Raw genomic sequence first — 23,788 nt, 5'->3', positions numbered from 1 at the left:
AAGAAGGTGGGCCCAAGCTTCTGCATCTAGGCCTTATACTGTTCAGCTCACTCTTTAGGAATTTTAATGATCTGACACCACAAGGAGTCTTACACTAAAATCTTCCTGTAGTGTAGTTTCTACAAGCTATTTGGCGGGGGAAGAGTATAAAGGCAGATAACAATAATAGACACCTTATTCATCACTTACAAAAACATTCGTAACTGAAAATTCTGAGAAGGGAAAATATTCAATTTTCCCTTATGTTTCCCCTTTTTCCCCAGGCCTTCATCCCTCTCCTTTCTTTTCCACCATCCACTTGCTCTTTGATTTCTGGCAGTTCGCCTCCCTTTTCTGTGGAAAAAAAGTCATCACTTACACATTCTCTAATCACTTTGCAGGGAGGCTGTTGTAAGGATTCTGGGAAGTGGGAAATAGGTTAAAATATAAAGGGGTTGTGTTTCTCCTTTCTCGTATTAGGAACTGCCTGTGGGAGATACCGACTCCACCGATGAGACTCACCCTAAATCGTGCCTGGTGTGAGAGGGTAGCGTTCTGCCCTCATTTGCCTGATGCCTCCAATCAGGCCACAGCGGCCGCTCCCTGTTTCTTCCTGTGTGCCTGGCACAGCCCCGCAACCCTGGGTCATCTGGGGGACACGGAAGTGTGGTGGCTAGGAGAGCTGTACCTCCATGCAATGTAGCGTGATGAGCTCCCCGTACCGGGAGTATTCAAACAGTGTACAGACAATGACGCACTTCACCGGGGGTTCCTGCTCTGCGTAGGAGAGTGGAATTCTGAGGTATCTTCCTACTCTAAGAATCCAGTGATTTCTTTATGGCTAGATGAGGAATCAATTCATCACTTACCCCTTCCTTGCTGTGTGACTGGGCCACGGGCCATTTCTAACCGCTCTGAGCTCCATTGTCTCAATTCTCTCACCTGTTAGAGGATCTGCCGACCTGCTCCTGTTGCGAGGAGCCCAGGAAATACTAGGTAAACAAGTGCTTTGAAAAAAAAATCTGTTACTTTGTACTGCCGTAGTAGGAAAGGCAATGCTGCGGTTACTGTGATTTCGACCCTCAGAGGACGGCATCTAAGCAGGTAATGTGAAGCAGCCAGCCCCACTCCTCAGAAAGGCATGACGACCCTCAGAGAGACTTGGGGTGGAGAAGCCTCCTGCTGTGAAGTCAGCACTTTTCCCCACAAATGGTGATTCCTTCGGTTCTGAGTGACCTTCCGGAAGCATCTCTGGAAACTTGTGAACATTGACTTTTTAAAAAAATGTCCAATTAGGGCTACATTCCCTAACAGGGTTTCCTTCCACTTGTACACATACCCAAAAAAAAAAAAAAAAATGCTTGCTGAATTAATGAACCACTTCTCTTATCTATTTTTTCTGTTATCTAATTCCGAGGGGAAAGCTGGGAGCTCCGAGGGAGCCGGAGACGCAGCTCACAACGCCTCCCTCCTACCCTGCTGAGAGCAGCCTGGAATCCCTAAGACTGAGGGACGGAGACCGTCCCTGAGAGTCTGCGTTGCACCCGGCCAGGGGGAGCTGCAAGGACACCGCTCCCACCGTGGGTGAGTCCTTTCCTGGCCTTCCTGGGGACCCTCTGTCTGGGCCGAGAGGGAGATGCAGGGCGCCAGCAGGAAGCCAGGAGGGCCGGGAGGCACCGGGCGGAAGGAGTAGAAAGTCGGTGGGAGCTCTGAGTCGGAGACTGTGGGGAGAGGGGAGGTGAGGGAAAGGGGGAGGGAAAGGACCTACCAGTGAGTGACTGAGGATGAGCAAGAGGCGCTCAGACCTTTGAGGACAGGAAGAAAGGAGGACATTCTTGGCAGGCCAAACCACGGAGGCAAGGCTTCCTTTCCCTACTTTTTCTGTTTCTCTTTCTCACAACTTGGTAGCATTTTAGTTTCTCTATTTCCGGGTTCAGCCTCCCACTCCAACAATCAGAAATCGATGGTGATGGTCAGTCTCCTAAGAAAAAGTAGATAAATACATACCTCACAAAAAATCAAATGGATCTGACCAGGTGCCCCTGGGCCTTCTTGCCTTTGCTCCCTTCAACACACCCAGATCACTTGGCTTTCCCCCCAGGGGGCCATGCTGCTGAGGTTCAGTCTTGAGAACACCCTGAGAAAGCTTAGGAAAAGCCTTCCTGACACATGTCAGACCTGCCTGGTATGCTTTCAGGCCAGAAAGTCTCACCAGTGTTTCCTGTTGGCTCTATTGGTGAGTTAGTGAATAGGCCTCATGGCCTTCAGGATCTGATATTTTTCTTTGCCTATTTACAGGCCAAGGGTCAGCCAGGCTAGGTGTAGGGTTTAATTTTTCATTTATTCTAGAGCCAGGCATGTGATGAGAAGGAGGAGGAGAGGTGGGCTTTGCAAGCCCACTTCATGCTTTGAAGAGCTTGCTTGCATATGCCTTTGCACCCAAGTCAAAATTACCTCTGCTTCCTCTAAATCCAGAGTTGGGGCAAATGAGCTTTGAATCTTATTTGCAGCTGAGAAAAGGGCTGCGTCCAAAAGAAAAGGAGAGACAAAGGTAAAGACAGAGGAGAAGCTTTGAGAAGACACAGGTGATGAATGAGAAGACCGGGAGTCCACAGTGAAGCGCTACTGAACAGCTAAGGCTCTGGGAGAGTTGGAAACCAACCAGTTGTCGGAGCTTCCTCCCCTTGCCCAAAGGTTGAAAACAGACAATGGCCTATTTTAACTCTGTAGCCTTAGGAGGACCAAGCAAGTGCTCTTTTGGAATTGGGTAGAATTTAGTGCAAAGTTTCTTGGTGTCTGTGCACTTACTACAAATATTAGCAGAGAATGGAAAATTGCTCCTTCTGGTATGTTTCCCCTCTCCCGAAGCCTTGCTTCCAGCAGGATGAATTCAAAAGCTGTTCTCAAAACTTACACTAGTCTGCTTTACTTATCTTTCTCCTGCCCAGCTCCTGTTCCCCCCGCCCCGTCCCTCCTCGTCCCCCCCCTCCATGCAGACATTCTCACTCTTCTGCATATTCGCCAAAATTAAAGGAAATTGAAAGGTCTTTAGCTGGACAAGATTAAGGAAGTGCCGATCTGAAAATGAGGGAAAACCTTACTGTGAAAGGCTGCTAGAATCCCACGACCTATCATCACAAAATTGGTTTGGCTTTTTTATTAGTAGTAGTGATAAGTGTTTTGTTTCTATTAGTCTTATTCGGATAAATCGGCCTAGAGTTAAAAGGAGAGTTGAAAGTCCTCATCTATGAACTTTTTTTACAGAATACATTGCAGTTCATTTTTAGCGAGGTAGACATTTCCTCTGTCTTCTAAAGAATTTGTCTGTGAAAGTGATTTTGCACTGGCCAGTTCAATGGGGGGGGGGGGGGCTTTAAGACAGTTTTGTGTGGTTGGTATTGAGGAAATGGTAATAAGTTGCTCTTTATCCCTGTTCTATTTCTCAAGCCCAATAAAATATCCATTTCAAATGACTTTCTAATGCCTAGTTATATTTGCCAAGTGATTTATAGGATGTAAAATTATAGTTTGTATGTGTAAGCCCGGAGATGTTTTAGGGCTGGGGACAGGAGAGAAGAGGGCATTGAGGGCTGAGGTAGGACAGATACTGAAGAAATTCAAACGATCAATCTCCAACTGTCTAAACACAGCACCAAGTGGAGATTCGAGACAATTATCCGAATAATTGGGAGGGAGGGAGGCACTTTCACCTGCCTTATCTAGATAAAGGGGCGACACAGGAACATGTGCGTGGGCCTCAAGGCTCTGCCTCGGTTCTCTGCAGGATCACGAGAATTCAGACGATTTTTCTGTAGGTTCTGGGAGCGGAGTCGGAATAGGGCGGGAAGGAGAGGTTTCTAGAAAAGCTTAAGAAGGGCTCCCACCGCGCCTCTGGGGGGCGGGGGGTCGTGCGCCGCGGGGCGCTCGGCCGAGCCTGATAAAGCCCCGAAGCCGATCTAAGGTCAATAAACCAGGCGGCGTCAGGCTCCGGCGGAGGGTGGGAATGGACAGGGGAGGGAAGGGAAGGGAGCAGCAGCCTTAAGGCTGTCGGCGAAATGAAAAGGAAACGAGAACTGCCGAGTTCCAAATCTGGGCGCCCGAGTCCGGCGCGCGGGGCGGGAGCCCAGGGCCGCAGTGCGGGCGCGCAGCCCGGGAGAGGGAGCCGGCCCAGCGGACTGGGTGGGGTCCCCGCAGCACGGCCCAGCGGGAATGACGACCTTGAAAGTGTCCCGAGCTGGCCTTAATGGGCAGGGTCTGGGGCGAACAGTCCTAACCGTATCCAGAGTTTGGAGAAGGAAATGAAAAGTAACTTTCTTTAAGGGACAGAGGAGGGGGGATAGGTAATGGAGATTCCCAAATAAGGGGAAAACTCAATAAAGCTTTAGAGACCCCTCAGAGAGTCAGAGAATTGCCCCTAAAGTAAAAAAAAAAAAAAAAAAAAAAAAAATTTAAGAAGACGACGACCATATTAATTAGTGGTCAGTTTTAAGCCCTTTTGGATGGCGCTTAAAAGTTTCCAAATTCATTTCACATCGGGGTGGTGTTTCTCCCACACCTCGCGTGACGCAAGAAAGATTGGGAGAAGTTACTCTGCCCAAAGTTAACAACGCTGGGGTGTCCCGCAGAGGGGCTCAAACCATTTGCTGAACGCCTCCTCATCAGAGACGACCTTCCCAAGGGAAAGCCCCAACGAGAAGTACGCAGCCCTCGCGGAAAACTGGGATGGAACCCCGAAAGAACGCTGTTCTCCCATCGGGTGCGTTTAACGTCCCGAATCTCTGGTCCCTCTGGCTGAGCCCCCCGTGCAAAGCCCGAGTGGCCAGGTGGGAAAAGAGGCGGTGGTGGTGGAGAGGGCTCTTGTAGCAACAGGAGGCTCGGAGGAAACCCTGAGCGCGCGACACCACGCTCTAGAACCCGGGGATCTTTGCAAATAAACAACTAGACCGTTTGAGTTCTTTGCCACTGTGCAGCGGAACTTCCTCTTATCATTTCTATTTCTGGCGAGGCCGAGGTTAGATTGGTTCGAACGCATTCAACCATTATGGCGCCACATAGGCCGGGTCACCTCGGACAGGGGTCGCCCCAGAGGTCTCCAGGGTCGCGTCTCCAGCCCCAGGATCCCCGCGGGACCCAGCGTCCCCGAGCATGGCTAATGGGCGAGAAACCCCAGGCCGCAGACAGCAGAGTCCAGGTCTCGATCGGTCGTGCGACCCCTGGGCCTGCGCCTGGTGCTGCTCAAAACGCGTCCCGGATCGCCCTCTCCGCAGGGGACCCTTTTGGGGAGCTCAGAGCCCGGGGGATGCTCAACGCACAGATGGACCCGGGAGCCGCGGAGAAGGTGCGCAGAGCTTCCACCCGCCGCCTGCCCGCGCCTTTCCAAGTGCAGGGGGCCGGCGCGACCCTGGACCCGCTTGTCCCAACGCCGCTGCCCCCTCTGGTCAGGGCAGCGAGGAGGCTAGCGAAGCCGCTTCCCTTTGCTGTCTTTCCAGTCGCTACGGCCCACGTAAGGTCCCAGAACAGGCCAAGAATTACAGTAGGCGTTTCATCTAAACGGGTATTCCTTACACGCACATACACCCCACCCCCGAGTTAGGCTGTTCTACATTTCAACATCCCTGCGCAGAGAGATATCTCCTCCCGACCCTAGCCGAGGGTCTCAGCGAACCCGATTCCAGTCCTCAAGGCACTGATTCAGTCCTTTCTTGGGGGGTTACTAAGGGGCATGGATGACACCCCGAGCTCGCTTGCGGGCTTGGTGGCTACAGACACAGAGTTCAGAGTCTCCCTCAGCCCCGTTCAAAGAGGCTTAGTATTTTCTGTCCAGTCCCCGGGGGCTCGGAGACCGGAAGCAGAGATTTCTCGAAGCTTCGGGACCTGGGACTTGTGGAGAAACCACTGGATTCCCAGGCCTGGGCAAGCTGGAGTCCTGGGGAAGGGCGCTGTCTTTTTATCATTTCTCGGCCGCAAACTCGACAGTTCCCCTACACCCGTCCTCCTGTTCTTAGAGAAGACTGCCGACAGACCCTTCCAAAACCGCATTTCGCTAAGCTCAGGGGCAGTAGCGGCAATCCCTGGAGCAGATGCCGGCGCGGGGGTTAGGGGGGGCGGTGTCCAGGCGCCGGGTGCGGCGTTCACGGGGGTCGGTGTTTGGCAAGGTGGAGTTTGGAATGGCTGCTGCTTTTTCTTTAGATACTGTGATGTGCTCTTCTCCCTCATCCACCCTAAGCAACGGTCTCAGGGATTTTCTTTATTCGTTCAGTATTGTCTTAACTTTCCTTGTTTTCCTCTTTCCTTCGGTCATCCCCACCCAACCCCACCTCCCTCCCTGATTCTCGTTCTCCTCCCTCTAATTCTTGAGTTTCCTTTTCTTGCTTAATCAAAATCCCTCCCCCTTACTTTGTTCTTTATCTATAAAATTTTCTGTTCTTCTTCTTCTTCTTCTTCTTCTTCTTCTTCTTCTTCTTCTTCTTACCCGCGTGCCATTCTATTTTGCCCGGTCCCTGGCAGCTGCAGACCCGGCTGACTTTAGTGACTACGGGATGCTCGCAGACACACGTTCCAACCTCAAAAATTTCCCGTGTCTCGCTTGCTCCTTTCTCATCCCAACGCTAGATCCTTACTCCTCGTGGTAAATTCGTTTTCATTAATTTGGGTGTGCTGCTCGCATGCAGAACTTACTGGATAAAGATGTCTTGTTGTGTGAATCAGAAGCCGTCCTGTTGGCGAGTTATTTTCATTTCTGTCTATTAAACTACACAGTAGCTGTGTTGTTTCCTTGAAGAAATGTCTTAAATTTCAACTAGATAAATAGCACACTGTAAAATCATTTTCCTATGGCTAGGTGGATGTCTAACAAAACTGATTCACTAAAAAAACACGATGCAGGGTTTTTTTTTTAAATGTTGTAGAAACATTTCATACTGAGCCAGATGATTTGTCCTGCCACACCATTTATTATGGCTTTTCACTAAGTGCAAGATTTAACAGGAAATTGATATGGTATAAATAGATAACTTTTCCTTGTTCACCAGCTAAGATTTTATTTGCTTTCTGTTATATCACAGTAGTTCTATCATAATAATGATTGAACAAGTAGTATATCCTCGTAGATAAATAATGATTTTGAGCATTTATCATTGTTTTATGTAGAATTTGTTGTTAGAGCATACATGAAATTTTATTTTTATAAGTGTTGATAAATAGTAGATCCTTTTTACTTTTAGATAATGACTAGAGACCAAAAAAAATAGCTCATAAGAAAAAAACTTAAGGTTTATTTAAGAAACTTTAAATTCTAAAAACAAGTTTCCCTAAGAAACAGGGTCATTAACCCGTAGAAACTTGGCCGTGGAGAATTAGGAAGGGAGATCAGAAAGTCAGCTTTGCTTCCTCTGCAGTAACTTAAGAATAACAAAAAATTAGGAGACGTACAGCCCTCCTCATGTACTAGTCGCTGTGCAAATGCATCTCTCTGGTATCAAGGGGGGGGGGAGTGTCGTCCAAGTGTTCTAGCTTCTCGAAAGTTGACAAGAAGAATCTACGTGTTACTGTCTTAGTACACCCTAGGATGCAGCAGATAGTAGTTATCGACCACAAACCACATCGGATCCCTGCTTCCCTAAATGCTATGAACGTGGGGGCAGGATCTAGGGTCCAGGGCAAGTTCTGAGAAGAGGCGCTATGTGGAAACAGCCCTGGGGCCCCAGGATTTGTCAGCAGCTCTCTGCTCTCCCTTGCCCTCTAGATTCCCCCAGGCTTCTTGGGGCTGCCTTAGAAAGCTCTCATCGTAGTGGCCGCCGGGGTTTGCTCCAACCACGATAACGAAGGGGCTCGCTATCTAATCTGGACAGCAGCTTGAACAATCCATTAGACCTCGGCATTTATCCGGGGCGGGGGTGGAGGGAGGGATGCGGTCTGGCCGCCCCACCCTGTTCTGGGAGGCTTTGAGCTGCCCCATTTGGCGACAGGAGGGATTAATGAAGTAGAGAATTTTGTGTGTACTCGAAACTGACCACTGCATAGTATGCTTCTTGATGCTAGTAAATAAAATTGTACCCATTGTCAGTATAAGGATGAATTAGAACCCATTTGGGTTCGGTGGATCACGTTTCCTTTTGAGAAGTTCAATATATTTTACATTGTCTCATTCAAACTCCACACCAATCAAAGGGCACTGGAAGGATCCCATATTCACCAATATTCCTCGGGACTTGGGAGACTTAAATCCATCCACCATTCTTTCCTTCATTCATTCAGCAAACATTTACAAAGCTTTACTCTGCGCCAGGCATTGTGCCTTGTACTGACAGGTTAAATTATTTGCCCAAGATGAGAACTCCCCTGGCGACTGGGGTGGGACCCTAAATCAACTATTCCAGTCCCGTGACTGCTCACTTCTTTACTCCAACACATACAAATCAGAGACGTCGGGAGCTAGAAGGGCCCAGAGGTTATCTGGTTCAGCCTTCCATTCAATGCAGGAATCCCCTCCCCAGAAGGCCAGCAACAGTCTCTACCCTCAACTGGCTCAGTAATAATCACTCCTGCCTGGGTTTTCCCCTTGAAAGTGACTCACTGGACTGGCCGAATTTTCCCTGAGAGACCATCTCTGCCTGCCCATGCCTAAGTTCATGGTGCTAGGTCCCTCATGCTGCTGCAACCCAGGATACCCCACGAACCCAGCCGTGCCACTTCCCCTTCAGAATTCTCCTGGGAAGGGTGACCCCCACTCCTGGACACTACCCTGCATGAAACTTTAAGGCTATGTGGGCCTTAGTCAATCCTCACTTGCCCACAGAGGATATCTGCTGGCAGAGAAAACACTATAGGCAGTAGCCAAAGAATTACGAGAGCCTGGATTCTAGTCCTAATGCAGCCACCTGTAAACTGGGTGAGCTCAAGTAAGTTATTTCTCTTCTTTTTCTGGCATATCTTAGAAATAAGATGTATGAATGTGTTTCTCAGTAGTTGAGTGCCACCTTCTTCAAAGATAAACTTTCCCTTTGTAGATAATCTGAGATTATTCTCATTTGCTGGTTAAAAACATAAAGGCTACAAAAGGCAATCTGGACAATAAGCTTATGACAAAGTATGCTCTGGAAACTTTAGATTTGATGAGATACTAAGTGCAAATTGTCCCTGGGTCAGTGGTAAGAGTTTGGACTCCAGGGTTAAAATAATAGGATTTGAATCCCATCTGTACTACTTACTGGCTGTGTTATCTTGGGCAAATTTCTTAACATTTCTTTTTCAGTTTCTCATATTTTGAAATCCTCATAAACTTTACAGGACAGGGCGCCTGGGTGGCTCAGTCCGTTAGCGTCTGCCTTTAGCCCAGCCCTTGATCCCAGGGTCCTGGGACCAAGCCCTTCATCAGGCTCCCTGCTTCGCCCTCTCCCTCTGCCCTTCCCCCCTATGCTCTCTCGCTCGCTCGCTCGCTCGCGCGCACGCGCTCTCTCTCTCAAATAAAGAAATAAAATATTAAATTTAAAAAAATTTTACAGGACCCGCAGGACTTCTCCCTAGTCCTTGAAATAATCTTCACAGTGTGATTCACTCATTTGAACATCAGGATCCCCCTTGGTTTCATTTGGCTTTGTTTTGTTTCTTACCTGAAGTTTCAAAGCCCTTCAGAAATTAAATTTGTCTGATAAAGGGTGGAAATTGATAGATATATTTTTAAATTATCTTACCCAAAATTGAGTGCTGCTGGTGGTAGTGGAAATTTTGGATGCAACATTTCTAGAAGGCAATTTTGCAATACGGATCCAAACCCCTACAAGTGTTCATATTCTTTGACCAATTTTTCCAGTAATAGAAATTTACCCCAAGGAAATATTCAGAGGTTTACAAGGTGCTCTACTTACCAAAGTTTATGTCAATGTGACAAGGATACATCAAAGTTCTATTTCTTATACCAAGAAGTAGAACTCTGAACAGTAAGAGTTTATTTACATAACGCAAAACCCATAATGTAGCCATCACACTGTTTCCTTAAAATATTTAATGACATAGAGGGGCGCCTGGATGGCTGAGTCCCTTGAGCCAGCCTTGGGCTCTCAGTTTCAGCTCAGGTCATGATGTCTGGGTTAGTGAGATCCAGCCCTGCTTAGGGCCCAGTCTGCTTGTGCCTCTCCCTCCCTCACATTTGCGCTTGCTCTCTCAAGCACTTGCTCTCTCTCTCTCAAATTAACAAATAGATAAAATCTTTAAAAAATATTTAATGACATAGAAATGTCTCATATTTTTAAAAAACAAAAAGTAGATAGCAAAAACACTATACAGTGTGAAACTGGTGGAGAGAGGTGGGGGAAGGAAGAGCACTAAAGTCAGTGGTTCTTTCTGGGTGATGTGGGGAGGAATAGACTTTCTTTTTCCTTGATATGCTTTCCTGTATTTTCCAAATGAACTACAATGAGTTCCTGTTTCTTTGAAATTAGAAAAAGAGATGTTTTGAGAGGGGTGGGGAGGGCTGATCAGATCCAAGATATGTCTCTTCCTAAGATTTCATGACTATTGTGCTTACCACAAAAGCTTATCCACTTTAGAGAATTCAGCTGTAGCCTTCCTAAAACTCAATGCACTCAAACTCCAAGAATAGTCCTGGACTCTTGATTCCTGGCTGAAGACATTTACAATTGGTAGGAGTGATTTTTCCACAAAGAGGCCTCCCCTCCCCCTTTAGAAAATGTTTTCACAGCCATCCAGATTGTCTCAGAATTTCACTTGTAACCTTGAGTGTTTCTGAAATTGAAAACAATAGTCTAAGTTCTTGTAACTTTTCCTCTTCTCAAAACTCCCTTTGCTGGCAGAAGGATGTGCTGGAATGTAAGGCCAGGTGCTGGTCCAGCTGCAGATAAAAGCTGATTGTTGCAATCTGGGAGAAGGGGAGGAGAGGTTGGACCAGGGAGGGAAGACAGACCTTTCGTGGTGGCCCAAAAGCTGGAGAGGGTGTTCAAAAAAAAGACCTTTGTGGAAGCAAGAAAGTCAGCCTCTAAGGATAGGACTGAAGACCAAGTGAATTACGGGACAAGTTTTAATGAATGTCAGGTGCAACTATTGAACTGAAATAGTTTTAATTTGTAGAGAAAGGAGTAGCAGTTTATTATAAAGGTGAAGGCTGCTTTCCTCCCCCTTTATAAGCAGAGTGTGAGATGGGGTTGGGGGGAGAATGGTAACAAAAAGAAACAAAATCCCACCATAAACTTAGGGAAACTTGGGGGCATCTGGCAGCTCAGTGGGTGGAGCACATGACTCTAGATATAGGGGGGGACGGGAGGGTTATAAGTTTGAGCCCCATGCTTCGTATATAGTGGTTCCTTAAAAATAAAATCTTTAAAAAGTATATTAAACCTTAGTGAAGTTTCAAAAGACCTGTCACTGAGATTTTTAAGTTAATGTAACACATTTGGTCAAGAGAAGATGAAAGTAAAATCGAACTAAACGTCAGTATTTTATTAATTAGTAAATAAACATTTAGCAAATAAAAATTGTAGTCTGAGTATGGTAGGAAATATAGACTTAAAATACCACTCCTATTCTCTTTCTCTACGCTCTATACTTTTTTTTTTTTTTTTTAACATTGAGGTCAGCGTTTGTGTATTTGTTTGGTTGGCTGGTTGGTGGTAAAGGAATATGAATAGAATTTTGATAGAACCACAGAACTCTAGTTTTTGTAGAATTACAGTTTTTGTAGACTGTTAATTCTCTGCCCTTCTCCTCTATAAGGCAAGCAGGACCCAGTCAGGCACCATATTTATCTTTATGTCACATTTGCTAGCCCCCTGCTCTGTACAGACATGTAATACTGTCTTGAAGAATGATTCTCACAGGGGCATGTTCCAGGCACTTCTGCTGACTGAACTATGACAAAAATCCTCAGCAACAACTGGTTTCTCTGCACATCTCTGAAGGGAATCAAACTCAAAGCCTTGGGCAGACCATATGTACTCTTGACATGGCCAGGATGCATCCCAAACCAAGGGGTATGAGACGTGAGGAGAACCAGAGCTGGGAAGGGTGTATATTTTCAAAACCTTTGGAAAATGCTTTATTTTCTACTAGCTGGAAGTTCAAAAGTCTGTAGGCCAGTAAGACATTGACTGATTTTCCTATCGCTATGCTGGTTAGCATTCCCAGAAATGTCCCATCAGACACAGGTTTTTCTTGAAGACTCAACCTTTATATATTCTTTATATAAAGATTATGTAATCTCATTTTTAAATAATTTCAATATGTAATCAAAGTAGAGTAAGAGAAAGTCAAACAATCCTTCCCTTGGCCCTGCTACAAACCGACTAATCAAACAGTACCTAGAATGGTCCTCTCATATGTAAATTTGGGGAGAGTGAATAACATTTATGAAAGTGTTTTTATATATATGTCACACTTGATCTTCACACTTGATTGCTCTATGGAGTAATCAGCGTATTGTTGGAGTATGTTGTCCGTTTTATAGATGAGGACACTGAGACTCAGAAATGTTGCCTTGCCAAAGGTCACAGCACTAATAAGTAACAGAATACAACTGAAAATGCCCTGGTCTAACTACCAAGTCCTGCCTCCCCCACCCGCCAGGGATATGCCAAGGATTCATGAGATAGTCCATATTAACTGATTTGTAATTGCTCTAATAGGTGTTATCAGGATCCCTTAATTTCCTCATTTGAAAATCATGGAATCAAGAAATAACAGAGCTGCAAGGCTCTTCAAGCTGATCTAACACACCCGCATCACCTCCCCCCCCCACTGTCTTCATTCTGCAGGTGTGGCCCAAAGAGGTTAAGTGATTTGCCAAAGGTCACCCCACAAGTTAGTGGAAAATGATCAATGTGATTTTTAAAAATTAGTTTAAAAAACTGCCTACCAAGCCCATTTTTATGGCTTATTTTAAGCAGGTTAATAAGTATACCAGACATAGCTTTAAACCCAACTGAGTAAATGCTGACACTAGTTTATAGATTTAGCAGATAAGTAGCAATAAGGAATTATTCATCTCCCATTTATCATCCAGCCTCTCCAAGGTGCAAGGTATAAAGTGAAGCAAATAGCACTTTAAGAGCCCCCGCACACGTGAGATCAAAACAGTAAAAAATAAAGTGGTTTACTAAGTCATACGTGTACCATGTAGCTGTGCCTGAGGTCTCCTGAAATGTGAAAAAAGAAAGAAATTGAGGCAAATTTTTGCGTTTCACAAATAGGCAATTTCTTATACAGACCTCCAGATTTGGTCTCTAGATTTCTCCAAGCATTAACTCATTCTTTTAAGTATGTACCGAGCACCAGGGCATTGTGGGTGATCTGGAGAATTACTAAACACTATTCCAGCTATCAAGGACTTCTTAAGCTTAATGAAGTGACAAAATAAAGCCCACACACACATTTACACATGAGCTTGAATTTCGAAGGGAAGAGTCAGTGGGTATAAGAGGAATGTTTACATGGGAACAGGAGGAGAGGGGAGACTGCCGACTGCTGGGGTAGCCACAACAAGGAGTACACTGAGGAGGTGGCCTTGCCACAACCTTGTCCCCAGTACCATTTCTTTATCATGAAAATGGGGTTGGGAAACGTCATGGGCAGGGAAAAAAAACTAAAACATGAGACAGTGAATTGATTACCCTAATTAAGAACCAAATAAAAAAATCCTGTCTCTTCCTTTAGCTAGATATTAAATACAAACTTACTGATGGAGAGATGGAAGAAGGACTCATAGGGGGCCAAGAGCAGTTATGATATTTGTAACATATGACAAAAATGAATAAAATTGACATGATTTGCTTATTTGGGAGGTGAGATCCAATGAATCTCACAAGTTATTCAGAAGGGCTGGTTTATTTTATTATTTTTAATCAATCCCAGTTTTTCAATGGTGAGCCTGAAGCCCAAAGTTCAATGTCATTAACAGCAATCACCAATCCGTAAGTGACTTTGCTCTCAGCTGCCCAGACAAAAAGAAGCTACTAGGCTTCTGTTGGAGCCCCACATTCATACGATTGAAGCATTTTCCAGTGAAAAGAAAATGAAAGATATTTACTCAAAACCCTTTACTTTGTAGATGGGGAACGGAGGCTCAGAGACTTCAAGTGACAAATTGATTATGTGGGCTACTAATAATTGCCCAGGATAGCAGGCGTAAACTGGAACATAGGATCACCCTATGAAATGGTGAGAGTCAAAACAACAATAAAGTCCAGAACCCTGCCCATGATATGCCCTCCAACATTGCTGTCTTATTTTCTTTATTGTGAAGCCTGGAATATTTATAAGTCCACAGGATATTTGGAAGATACTCAGTTTGGAAATGTAAAATGTATCGAGTGCCCCTTTTGGCTTGGTTTAAGTTCCTCAGTCTAAGAGGAGCATGGAATGACTACAGTTGTGAACGTCTGTGATTCTTTGAGACCCTGGACCACATCCTCATACCCCCAACTGTCCCCACTGGGGCTGAGCCGGGCTCACTCTTTCCACCTTCCTGCAAAGGGCGGGCCCAGCAGTGCTAACCAGGTTCCCAGACTACCCCAGAGCTCAGGGCTGCCTTATCGCTAATCCTCTCACCCTGGTGATTGTATCAGGGTGAGGAAAGCGTGGCCTTGGGGTTCAGATTTATAGAGGGGAGATATCAGTTCCTACAGCAGCATGTTGAAATGGAAGAACAGGGTACACAGCCAGGGTCCCAGAGCTCCCAGCCCTGTCATTGAAGTAGCTGTGTGATCCTGGATAAGTCTGTATCCCTTTCTGGGTCCTTACTGCCGCATCTATTAAATGAGTGGATTGGACCAGAATCCCTGAGGTCCCTGGCAACTCCAGCGCACTACATCGATGTCAGTGTCAGAGAGAGGCTGTCCTGTGATCAGTAAGTGATCCAAAGGTACACACGTGGAACCACAGTCACCCCACCAACAGGTGCACTGGAGCTGAGATGCTGGTGAGGCGTCACATGGCATCTCTGCACGTGAGCTTTTCCACGTTCACACTCAGTCCCACTTCTCCAGTCATGAAGGAGGGGGATTTTACACCATGTGACGACAAGCTGGAACTCCAATTTTCCCAGTTCAACTCAACAAACTTCATAAAACATCCACTATCTGTTAGGAACTACGGAAAATACAAAGATATCAAATATAGGCTTTCTGCCCTCAAAAAGAGTGGAATTTGGGAGAGAGGGGGATGTGGAGACAGGCAGACATGCGGAAATAGTGAGCTGAAATACAATGTGTTAGACGTGAAACCAGAGGGAGGAAAGGGATTGATTCTGGGAATGGAAGTCTTAACTATTTTTAAAAATTTTTGAAGGAGGATATATAAGAAAGCCCTTGCTTTTTCCCTTCTGTGTCCCTCACAGTACCAGTGCCTTGTTCCTATTGGCAGTGTTTGGGTTCTGAAGGCAAACTACTCTCCTGTGCATCTTGGCTCTGTTACTTATCAAGCTGGGTGAGCTTTGTGCCTTAGTTTCTTCATCCATAAAATGGGGGAAATAGAGTGATTGTGAGGATAAATGAGCTAATCAATCCATGCAACAGACTTGGCACCATGCCTGGCATATAGTAAGTGCCCAGTATTAGCTGTTACTCAATAAATGTTTGCCTAGTAAATGGATTGAAGTTTTCATCTGCAGTCCAAGCCTTTTATCATACACACTCAGAAGGGCCTTATATTTTGGGTTCCTCGCTCAACACACTCATTATCTGTGGCTAAGATTAGGCTCAGACTTAGAGGTCTGGCATACCCACCCTTCAAATGTGCAGGATCAGAGAATGAGCCTCTTGGTATCAATTCTTGGAGGGGCACAGAATGGTATGATTTGGTGATATCGACTTCAGGAGGCCCCCTACATTACAAATATTGGTGTAGGAAGGGGTCCAGTCTCTTCATCTTACAGACAGGAAATTGAAGCTTGGACAAGTTAAGTGATTTGCCTACAGTCCTGTCACTCACTGGGAGGCAGTTGTCACATTAGAACCCAAGACTCTGGACTCCCAGATCAATGAGTTTCCACCACCTGGGGCCTAGACCCTGACCTTCCTGGCCTAAGCTGCATTCTCCAAAGAGTTTCTTGGGCTACACCAATCTCCACTCTCTCTACTGTGCCCCAGAGAAAAGACTACCTGTTTTCCAGTTCTTAGGTCACACCTAATGCAGAATTTGGGCCCTTTACCTGTCAGGCTAGCCCCTGCCTCAAAGTGGGGAAGACAACAGCTTGTGCCCCTTAGCTCTTGGGGTTAAGTTGTCTCCAGTGTTGGCTAACTCCTTTAATTCTCATTAACTGAAGGTGCTTTTCAGGTATTACGTCCACGATCCTCACATTCGTGTCACCAAGGGAAAGTGGCCTTGGGTGCTCTCACTAGAAAGGCAGGGGAGCTAAAGCAACCTGCCCCTCTTCTGCAGCCTGTCAGACGCTCACCTAATAGCCGGGCAGCCTTTCTTATTCTGAAAGGGCAGTGGGAAGGAAAGGAGGCAAAGCAAGATGGAAGAAGGAGGAACTGGGAGAAATTGAGCCGGGAGGCGTGAGAATGAACTAAGCTCGATCATACCGCAAGGAGGGCAAGTGAAGTGCCTTTGCTATTATAAAAAGAATACTTGCTCAATTAGAAAGTAAGTGTACAAACATGGGGGGGGGGATGCCACGTGGGAACATTACCGTCTTTACATGGAGATGTACCTACTTTTTTTTAATCTCCCTATCTTCTTATCTATCACTATATGAATATCTAATGAACTCAAATGGCATGTTCGCCAGCGTCCTGACTTTTCTCCTCTCACGCGCGGCGTGACCGCCTTGAAACTGACCGCTCGCCTCCTAAACTGTGTTGCCTCTGAGACTTGTGGCGGCGGTCCCGCCTCGCTGGGCGCGGCCCCTTCACTTGGGAGAGGCACTCCTCTCCCGGGGGCCGCGCCGGCGGTCGCCGCAGCCTCGGACGCCAGCACCGGCCTCGCCGCCCGGGTAAGAGCGAAGGTCCCGGTGCGGGCCGAGCGGGAGAGGGGGCCCTGCCGGGGAGGTGCCGGCGCCGGGACGAGGCTGCAGCCGCGGCCCCGAGGGAAGGCGCGCGGGCGAGCGGGGGGCGGGAAGCGAGGCGGCCCCGCTGAGGAAGCGGGCCCCGCGCACGGGGGCGCCAGGCTCGGGAGGCGCTTCCGCACCCGCCACCCCCTCGGCGGAGCCGGGCCGGGGCGCGCCGGAGGGGCGGGCGCGGCCGGCCGGGGGCTGACCCCGAGCGCCGCCGAGTCTGCGGCCGCCGGCCGGCCCGCGCTCGCCTCCTGCCGCCTCGGGTTACGCGGCGGCCGTCAGCGCGCACCTCATCAATAAGGCCTGACAGGCCGCCGGCTCCGCTGCCATCCATCACGCCGGCCGGCCCGGCGCGGCCTGCGCGGGCGGAGGCGCAGGGCACCCCGCGCGGGAGGCGGGCGCGCGGGCCCCAGGAGCTGGCGAACCCCTCGGAAGAGCGAGACCCGGGAGAGGCCCGCGTTCACCAGGGGGCCGGCGCGACTCTGTGTAAGCCCTAAACAGACCCGCGTGGCTCGGAGGAAGCATTTTTCTGTCAATCAACAAATATTTGACTTTATTCCACCCCTTAATCCTAGTGTCTTTTAAGGATGTGTTCATTTGTTTTTAAAGAGCTGCAAGGGAGCTTAGAAATGATCTAGCATAACTTGTACATTTCACAGATGAGGAAACTGAGAGCCAGATGGCAAGGGTGGGGAGGGGGGCTGGGCATGCCTGAAGTCACCCTAGAACCCACATCTCCGGACCCCGACTCCGACTCCCAGTCCATGCGCGGGTCACATTGGCACTCTGCAGGAGCCGTGACCGAGATGCGTGTTTGGCATCAAATGTACAAAATGGGTGAAGTTGTGCATCTTCGAAGTTTTGGGTGTGCTTGTCAGGGTATGAACTGTGCAGGGTCCGCACAATTCCTACTCCCAAGCCAGGCCTCCCGCGTCCCTCGGTCTGGAAAGAGAATAGTTAATAAGGCAAAAGTATGGGCGGTGGGAGACACCTACACAGACAAATAATACAGTTCCTTGAATTCATTCATTTCCTCCCATCTACTCTCTCCCCACACCCACTAGGAATTTACATGGTTTCTCTTCATACACTTATCTGTTCCAGAACTTTCTCCCTTTGCCTGTTTGCTGGACCTATTTCTCACTGATGTGAACAGTTCGAATGTAGAGGCTTGTGTTCATCTTTACATCTCTCCAAAGTTTGCAGGGTGCCTGGCACATAGTAAGTATTCAGTAAATGTTGGCTCTATGAATTGCAACATTTGTAAGAGAATTTAAATAACTCAGGTTCAGAAGACATCAGGCTGAAAGCACTATCAACTCATGGTGTCCAATTTCATTTCATAAGAGAAAGACTGTGGCCCACAATCCTGTCCTTGATTTACCCAAGGCCTCCCAGGGGGTAAGGTCAGATCCTTGGTGGTCCCCAGGGTTCCTTTCCTTGTTTCCCAGAATGTTGCCTGCCATCAGGCTCTTCTAGTTGTGATCCCTGCATCCACTTCACATCTTTCCTTTCCTTCCCACCTTTTGGTTCTTCCACTGATTAATTAGCAAGCTCTGTGAGGATGGGGATGAGAATAACAGGGAAATCGACAAAGCCAAACTGTTTGCTTTGTTTCTAACAGGAGACACAGTATTTTGTGGGGTTTTGTTCTGTTTTGTTTCTGATGGTGTTTTGTTAGTGTTGGTATTGTTGGTTTTTTAATTCAAGTGAAAAGGATAAGATTAAAGCCAACGACCAATGGATGTCTGTTAACCTTAACATTCATTTTCCCTCTATGACCACAGTGGTTTGATTGGAGTTAGAAACAATGATATCAACAACTCCGGCGAGGGTAGAAATCAACACACACACATTTATATTGAGCAGGAAAAGTAGCAGAGCCACCCTATGGCCCAGGCAATCAGTGGCTTTTGGGCTCCCCTGTGATGTCCACTGGACTATGATTTCTATAAAATACAGGTACAAAGTGTGGTTTTATCTGGCACAGGGCATACTTTCTTCCCATTATCATCCAACCCAATCGTTGTGCATCCCTGTGCACATCCTAACCTGCAGCTGAGTGTAATGACATGGATGTAAAAATTAGAGCCCAAACCACTTATTCTGCAGAACTGTTGTGAGGGTTGAGTAGAATCATGTATAGGAAGGCCATGTTGCAGCAAGTGCTTTTCCTTCAGTCCATTCAGAAATACAGTCCTACTGTCAGAGGTAAACTTTTTTTTTTTTTTCAAGGCCACGCCTTGGCTTATTCTTGCCTCATGGGAACAGCTGGACAAAACCCAGTCTCCCTAGACAGACTGGGTTCTGGCCAGCTGGGTCTTTCACTCTCCATCCTCCACCATCCCCCAGGGGGATGGTGGTGTTGCTGAAAGTGGCTTAACAGTTTCTGAGCTTCTGATACCCGGCTCCACAACTCTCCAGATGAGAGAACAGAATAACCCTCCCTCACAGGTCACCCTCCCTGCAGTCCATTGTGAAACAGGAATGCAGGTGTGGGACACGTGGGAAACAGGCCCTGGAGTTGTGTCCAGGATAGCTGCTGTAGCACTTCCTGCTGACCTCCAGGAAGGATGAGCAATAGGGAGGACCAACCTTGGAAACTGGATCCTTCTGAAAGAGATGCAAGGCGTTCTTTTGTATATAAATCACTCTTCTGAAGTATTTTAGGTGGGAGTTGAACATGTACCAGGGATGTGGAGTCTCGCTAAAGACTGGGGATGGGTGCACGCACAAGGGTGGGTGGGGAGTGGGGAGAGAGAGAGTATAAAGGCTGAACAATCTTATCCTACCCCAGCAATACTCGATTTTCCCCATGTTTTTTGAAAAACCTGATTTATTGAGATGAAATTTACTCACAGTAAATTCACCCTTTTTCGTGTACAGTTCTTTGAGTTTTGACAAGCACACAAATGATGTAACTACCACAACAATCAAAATGTAAAATAGTTCCAGCATTCCCCCAAATTGCCTCCTCCCCCTTTGTAGTCACCCCTCCCCCCACCCACTGCCCCTGGCAACAACCTCTGATCTGTTTTCTGTCCCTATGGTTTTACCTTCGTGGCAGTGTCGTATAAATGGATTCCCTATTTTGTCTTTTGAGTCTGGCTCTTGTGCAGCCCTAGCATGTTGGAGATTCAGGCATGTTGCTGTGCGCGTTGGCATTTCATTCCCTTTCATTCCTGAGTAGTATTCTATTGTATGGATGTACATCCTTTTATCTATTCCCCAGCTGGGGATCATTTGTATGGCTTCAAGTTTGGGTCAGTTATGTATACAACTATAGGTTTTGGAGATACCAGCAATCCTCTTTTATAGATTAAAACATAACTTACATTTAACTTTTCTTATCCTGAAGCATACTGCAAAGAATATATCTGCTGACCAGTCACATTCAAAGAGTTTGGGGTGAAGATGTCAGAGTCCCTGACAATAGCGGGGTATGGAGGTGTGTGGTGGGGCGGGGGAGGAGGGGGAGAGAAAAAAAGAAATGAATGAATGAATCTGGGGAAGAATGACTGTGTGCTAGCTACTGAACCAGGAGGGGTGGAGAGAAAGAGGGGGGGATGAGAGGAGAATTTAGAGCTTTTGAGGCGGAGTAAAGACACTTTCTCACATAGTGATTGAGAAATTGATCACTTTTGACTGATGAGGCTGTGTCTTACATTAATCTGCTCACAGCTTTCCAAGCAGAGTGTGGGCTTCTCCGGAGACTTCTAGAGGGTGGGTGGGAGATTCTTCCCCTCACTAGGGAAAGGCTCCAGCTCCGGAGGCAAGGAGGTAATGAGATGGGGGGAGGGAGGATGGGAGAAGGTTAGCAGAGACTCCTGAGGTTAGCTCTGCACCTCCATGAGTGAAAAGCTCCCCTTTATCTAGGTGCTGATTATTCATTCCATTTCGCTCAGACCTTGGCTTCTTGCTTTGTCTCCCAGGACTTCCTTGCCCTGTGGCAATTTGCTGTTTATTAGCACCTCTGCTGAAGAGGGCCTGGGCTTGTGGAAGAAAGCAAACTTTAAAGGTAGAGCACCGCTGTCTTTCAATCAAACACACAGATACCCCGCTGAATGTGCGGGAAAGTTGAAACTGGTGGAAAAGAAATGGAATGAATGCCCGGGATCTTTCGTTCTCCGTATTCTCTCAGGTCAGAGTTTAGTACATACTCTTGGAGAGAAATATGTCGGTCTAGTTATTGCAAGCTCCATGCCTCCCCTTTCCTCCTGCTGTGGTAAGAAAGCAATTATTCCCTAACCATAAATACCTCCAAGCCCGGATGGGTGATAGAAGAATGAACAGACCACTTTCTGTGGGCACCTGCTACAACCGTGGGGTGGTGGCGTGTGAAGCGACGCTTGGTCCATTACAGGGAAGCCCAGGCCGGTGTGGAGTGAGTCCTCACAAGCGTGAAGGACCTCAAGGCCTCCAGCCGCCAGCACCCCCTGCCGCCCCCGGCCACTCCCCTTACCCCCCCCCCGCTGTTTTCGCACTTGGGCTTCTGCTTCCTTGACACTTTCCTGTCTCTCGCTCTGCCGCGCCAGGTCGCGGCGCCTGCCTGGGCGTCTTCTCCAACTCCGGGTCACCTCGGGCTCCGTGGCCAGGGGAAGGGTGCCGGGGCTGGCGGAGGAGGGGGCAGCCTGGGCGGAAACGCGCCGGAGCTGGCGATGGGAACATCATGTCTCTGGTGGCCCCACAAGTCCCCCGATACGTGTGTCAGGGTCTGAGGACTGGCAGCGCTCCAGCTGCTGGTGTCCTCATCACCACCACTGCCCACCCCGGGAGCTGGGCGGAGTGGGGGTGAGGGAGCCCTCAACTCCGGACTGACCTCGTCCCTATCTGTTCCCCCACTCCTCCAATCGAGCCCTGGCGCTTTCCTTCCCTTTTCTCTTGCTGGCTTTCTCCTCTCCCTGGGGGTCTCGATCTCTAGTTCTGTTGCCACGTCTAACTCCTATCTCTCCTTCTTTCTCTGAGTTTGTGTTTTTCTCTCCTGTCTTCCCCCTCTCTCTTTTCTCTGGTCTCCGTCTCTGATTTCTCTCTCTGGACGTCCTATTCCCTGCCCTGTTTTCCCCATAACACTTCACCATTTAACACTTTATAGATTTGACTTTTTTATTGTCTGTCTTCCTCTTACAGAATGTAATCTCCTGGAGACAGAATTTTCTCTATTTTGTTCCATGCCCAAGCTGAGCTCCTGGAAAGTTCAGGGGCACAGAGAAGGTGCTCAATAAACAGAGAATGAAGGAAGGAAGGAACGCATGAATGATCCCGTCCCTCTCCAGTTTTCTCAGGCCTGTCTCACTCTCTACTTGCTCCCTCGTTTTTTCTCTGTCGTCGTCTCCGCCTTCCTTCCTCTGTCTTACCCCACTTCCCCTCCTTTCTCTTGTTTCTGTCTTTCTCCATACCCCCTCTCCTTTGTTTTTTCTCGGTCCTAGCATTTGTCTGGGTTCCTCCATCTTTTCAGGATTTATGGATCGGGCCCTCCGTGCCTCGGGAGACGCCGCACCTGGCGTCCCTTCTCTGTCATTGGTCTCTGTTCCGGGGAGCCCCAGGCCGCCCTTGCCAATCGCTGCCATCTGAGCGCCTGATCGAGTTGTCTAGCTCAACTCCACTTCCAAAATCCTGACTGCGCGCCCGCGCCCGGAAATCCCTTCTTCCTGCAGCCTCCAGAGTCCAGGGACTCCGGGGTTTCCTTAGGGGCAACCTATATTGGGCAGGAGATTTGTAGTCGGCCAGGGTGGGGCTGCGCTGCGCAGATAAATGCTCTCCAGTGACCCAAATCTTGGTGTCTTGCCTGGGCCTCCATGTCCTGGTGGTGACCCTGGGCACCTACTGTGTGCCAGGGGACACATTCCCTGAGGAGGGGAGTGTTCCCTTCTCCAACTCCCATCAGTCCTGAGAGATGCCGTTAGCAATCCCTTTTGTAATTTTAATCCTTCGACAAACATTTATTGAGTATCTACTAAGTGCCTGCCACAGTCGCTGTCCTGGATCTTACCTTCTGGGGTGTGTGTAGGGAGGGAACCAACCACAGATAAACGATTTATAACTTCAGGGAACATAAGGCCTATGAATAAAGCATTAACATTTTATGTATTCCAAGAACGTATATGGAGTTCGTGCTCTGGACCCAGCGCTGCCAGAGCAGCAACTTCTGTAAGTCCCTGACAGGGAAGGAGGAGGGAGGACCCCCAAGTGAACATGTTGAGGCCCGCGTCACCAAGAGAGATCCCCGAGGTGACAGTGTTTGTCCCCAAAGAGTAGGTACCCTCTGGACAGCTCAGAGAGTCTGCAGACCAGGAGCCGGTCTCCCCGCAGCTTGGACAGTAGGGGCAGGAAGCTCCGTTTGCAGCTGTTTTCTTAAGGCTCTTAGGTGAGGAGGGAAAGAGGGAGCCAGGCTGGGAAGGGGGACAGGGGCATGTGCGAGGGGGTCAGTATGGCCGCAGCAAGCTGAAGGTTTCCTGCTCGGCGCCCGCTGGCCCAGGCGTCAGGACTTGCGGGCGCCGCGGACAGGTTTCAGTTCTGTCCTCTGCTGTCCTGGGACTGAGGAGCGCCCTCCGCATTTACAAAGCCTCTGGCATCCTTCCCAAATTTAATGAAAATGTGGAACCTCCTTTTCGCTTTTCTTTCTCTTCTTCCGGGATCTTACATTATGAGACACGACCTGCCTTATTTTAAATTGATTATAATTTTTAAATGTCAGGCTTACTCAGTAAAGGAAATTTAGAGATATTTGAAAAACAAAAGGCAGGTTTTTAAAAGTGTTTCAGGAGCGCCTGGGTAGCTCAGTCGGTTAAGCATCTGACTCTTGATCTC

The 23,788-nt window shown here is 47.9% G+C and overlaps 1 protein-coding gene across 1 annotated transcript in view; it reads left to right on the top strand.

Annotated features, from left to right (window-relative positions):
* The first annotated feature begins 1,383 nt into the window (after window positions 1–1,383).
* GATA4 (GATA binding protein 4) overlaps window positions 1,384–23,788 on the top strand; it is an 82,272-nt gene continuing 59,867 nt past the window's right edge. Inside the window, exon 1 of the mRNA XM_044391152.3 lies at window positions 1,384–1,563. The gene's annotated coding sequence lies outside the window, so the exon portion shown is untranslated. The remainder of the gene's footprint in view (window positions 1,564–23,788) is intronic.

The sequence above is a fragment of the Ursus arctos genome, unplaced genomic scaffold (genome assembly GCF_023065955.2).
Source record: "Ursus arctos isolate Adak ecotype North America unplaced genomic scaffold, UrsArc2.0 scaffold_11, whole genome shotgun sequence".
Classification (NCBI taxonomy): domain Eukaryota; kingdom Metazoa; phylum Chordata; class Mammalia; order Carnivora; family Ursidae; genus Ursus; species Ursus arctos.
This window is presented reverse-complemented; position numbering and strand designations above follow the sequence as displayed.